At 49.7% G+C, this 4077-nt stretch overlaps 1 pseudogene; it reads left to right on the plus strand.

Annotated features, from left to right (window-relative positions):
* The first annotated feature begins 428 nt into the window (after window positions 1–428).
* Window positions 429–4077, plus strand: LOC129031595 (protein bicaudal D homolog 2-like; annotated as a pseudogene).

Genomic DNA, 4077 nt, shown 5'->3' on the forward strand with positions numbered 1-4077 from the left:
CCTTTCTGTTGACCAATGCCAACTGTAGGCATTGCATTCTCAGAGCAACTCATTGATTTGCTGAGCATTCTTCTCAGATGTAATGGTTTTGCTGGGATTCAAAAAGCTGTAGTGGATCAGACCAGCAGCAGACCACCAAACAGTGACCATGACCTTTTTTTTTTTTTGGTGCAAGTTTGGCTTTAGGAAGGGCTTTGGAGCTTCTTGTCAGTCCAACCACTGAGCTGGTTGTTGCCAGTTGTCATATAAAATCCACTTTTAATCACACATCACAATCCAATTGAGAAATGATTCATTGTTGTTGAGTAGAATAAGAAAAGACAACACTTCAAAATGGTGATTTTTTAGATTTTTGGTCAGCTCATGAGGCACCCGCTTACTGAGTTTTTTCACCTTTCCAATTGGCTTCAAATACCGAATGACCAAAAATGGTCGATGTCGAGTTCTTTGGCAACTTCTCGTGTACTTGTAAGAGGATCAGCTTTGATGATTGCTCTCAGTTTGTCGTTGTTAACTCCCCATGGCTGGCCACTATGCTCCTCATCTTCAGGGCTCTCATCTCCTTTGCGAAACTTCTTGAACCACTACTGCACTCTATGTTCGTTAGCAGTTCCTGGGCCAAATGCATTGTCGATGTTACAAGTTGTCTCCACTGCTTTATAACCCATTTTGAACCTGCAAGGTGTGGCAGACAGCCCAGGAAAACGAGAGGGACTGCAACATCACGGATGGTGACTACTACGAGGTGGACATCAACGGGCAAGATCCTGGCCTGCAGGTACCATGTGGCTGTGGCATTGCCGAGGCTGGCGAGCTCCAAGAGCAGCTCAGTGCACTGCGCAGCAGGCATGAGGCCCGTGAGACTCAGCACGCTGAGGAGAGGGCCTATACAAGGCGAAAGTCCAGGCGCTTACCGCAGAGGTCTCCCTGCTGGAGAAGGCCAGCTGCCAGCGCTGGCCCTGCTGGAGAAGTTGCTGAAAGTGAGCAACATTGCCGGTGAGACGCAGGGCCAGCCTGAGTGTGGCCCAGGATGAGCTGGTGATCTTCAGTGAGGAGCTGGCCAACCTCTACCATCATGTGTGCATGTGAAACAACTGGAGGCCCAGCTCTGTCATGGGGCACTACTACCTGAGGGCCAGGACGGGGCCAGCTGCACCAGCCCCACGGGCAACTCCTCCATCCTCCTACCCAAGGGGCTGCTGGCTGCAGAGGCAGGCCAAGCACACAGCGGGACCAGGGACATCAGCCCTTCACGTAGCCCCTCGCTGCCATCGCCCCTGGGTGACCCATGCTGGGAGCCCATGAATATCTACCACCTGATTCGTATCATCTGCCACCAGATCAAGCACCTGCAGGCAGCTGTGAACCACATAATGGAGCTGTTGTGGCGGCGCATCACCTCGCAAGAGCTGGGCCCAACCATGGACAAGTTCAAGGAGGCTTTCATGGAAGAGATCCTCAAGTTGAAGTCACTGCTCAGCACCAAGTGGGAGCAGCTCACCACGCTGCGCACTGTGCTGCAGGCCAGCCAGCAGGCAGCCAAGGTGGCCCTCTCCAAGCTGAAGGGCAAGTAGGAGAAGGAGAAGACCATGGTTACCAAGACCAGGATGAAGCTCTGCAATGAGCTCCAGGTGCTCGCCTCTGAGGAGGACATGGCCACCTTCTCCTCACTGTGTGCCAGTTTGCCACCAGGTGAAATGAATACATCACAGCTGGAGGAGACGCAGCAGCAGCTGTCAGCTGCAGAGGATGAGAAGGCACTGAACTCACTGCTGCGCATGCTCATCCTGCAGAAGCTGGCACTGACCCAGTGGCTGGAGCTGCTCAAGCTGGACCACACAGACCTGGTGTGACCCCACCAAAGCTGCCCCCAAGGCCAAGCTGGCCACCCCAAGCTTATGTTATGCCTGCGTCTGCGCCAGTGACAGGGCTAAGGGCACTGGGCTGACCAACCAGGTGTTCCACATTATAGGTGTAAGCCACCATGCCTGGCCCATTCCCCGAGTTTTTAATGGGACAGAAAAAAAGCTTTAATGTTGGCCAGAGTGATGGCTCATGCCTGTAATCCCAACACATCATAAGGCCGAGGCAGGAGGATGGCTTGAGCTGAGGAGTTGGAGACCAGCCTGGGCAACATAGCGAGACTGAGACCGTATCTCTACAAAAAAGTAGCGAGACATGGTGGTATGCACCCGTGATCCCAGCTTCTTGGGAGGCTGAGGTGGGAGGATCACTTGAGCCCTGCAAATCAAGATTGCAGTGAGTCATCAACACGCCACTGCACTCAGCCTGGGCAATAGAGTAAAAAAAGAAGCTTTAATGTTGAGCATGTCGAAAGCTGCTGCGTGGAAAGGCCTCTGTACAGGCTGAAGATCCTTCCCTGGCTGCCAGGCTTGCTAAGAGCCCTCTAGAAACGCCCACCACAGGGCTCTTTGTTACAATGTTCTTTTTTTATCTGATCAACTTGCGCACTTTTGATATTTTGATATTTTGATACTATATTTGCTTCCTTAATTCCTCATGCACTGACAGTCTCAGATGGTCTATGCTCATGGGCCTGTCGCTGCCTGCCCAGCTCCCTCTGTGTTGGTCTGGCGTCAGCACTAGGCAGAGCTGTGTGCTCTGTAACATGTAGCTCTAGACTGTGGAGATTAGGGCTTTGACCAGAGAATTCACCAGAGAAGGCATCTAGGCCTGAGTTTTTCTTTGTGCAAAATTTTTGTATTACAAATTCAATTTCTTGTTATAAGTCTATTCAGATTTTCTATTTATTTTTTATTTTTATTTTTTATTTTACTTATTATTATTACTTTGAGGTGGCGTCTCACTCTGTTGCCCAGGATGGAGTGCAATGGTGCAGTCTTGGCTCACTGCAACCTCTGCCTCCCAGGTTCAAGCAATTCTCCTGCCTCAGCCTCCCAAGTAGCTGGGATTACAGGCATGCACAATGACACCATTCTAATTTTTGTATTTTTAGTAAAGACTGGCTGGTCTTGAACTCTTGACCTCAGGTGATCCACCTGCTTCGGCCTCCCAAAGTGCTGGGACTACAGGCATGAGCCACCGCACCCAGCCTTTTTTTTTTTTTTTTTTTTTTGAGACAAAGTCTCACTCTGTCACCCAGGCTGGAGTACAGTAGTGCAATCTCGGCTCACTGTAACCTACACCTCCCGGGTTCAAGCAATTCTTGTGTCTCAGCCTCCCGAGTAGCTGGGATTACAGGTGTGTGCCACCACGCCTGACTAATTTGTTGTATTTTTAGTAGAGACGGGGTTTTGCCATGTTGGCCAGGCTGGTCTCAAATTCCTGACTTCATGTGATCAGCCCACCTCAGCCTCCCAAAGGTGGGATTACAGATGTGAGCCACCATGCCCAGCCGGATTTCTTATTTATTTTTGAATCAATGACTGATGAGAAGCAATTGGCATTGGGTCAGAATTATAAATGAAAAAAAAATTTTTTTTTTTTTTTTGGAGACAGAGTCTCGCTCTGTTGCCCAGGCTGGAGTATAGTGGGACGATCTCGGCTCACTGCAGCCTCCACCTCCTGGGTTCAAGCTATTCTCGTGCCTCAGCCTCCCAAGTAGCTGGGACTACAGGCGCCCACCACCACGCCTGGCTAATAGGGTTTCACCATGTTGCCCAGGCTGGTCTTGAACTCCTGAGCTCAGGCATTCCACCCACCTCAGTCTCCCAAAGTGCTAGGATTATAGGTGTGAGCCACCATGCCTGGCCAAAATGAACATATTTTTTGATTCAGCAGTTCCAATCCCAAGAACTTATTTCAGTTATTTGTTGCTATATGCTAAAGTTCAGCGGCATAAAACAATAACCATGTTATTATGCTCACAGATTCTGTGGTTCAATAAGGGAAGTAACTCAAATGACAGAGGCTTGGAGTCATTAGCATCTGACTTGAGATGACTTGAAGATCAGGGCTTTCCAAAGGTTACTTACATGTAGTCTTTCTATATGATAGGCTTCTCATAGCATGGTGACTGGATTCCAAAAGGTAGCCCTCCAACAGGGAGCTGCCAGAGAGCAGGTGTTCTGTGAAGACCAGATGGAAGTTGCATGA

The sequence above is a fragment of the Pongo pygmaeus genome, chromosome 11 (genome assembly GCF_028885625.2).
Source record: "Pongo pygmaeus isolate AG05252 chromosome 11, NHGRI_mPonPyg2-v2.0_pri, whole genome shotgun sequence".
Lineage (NCBI taxonomy): Eukaryota > Metazoa > Chordata > Mammalia > Primates > Hominidae > Pongo > Pongo pygmaeus.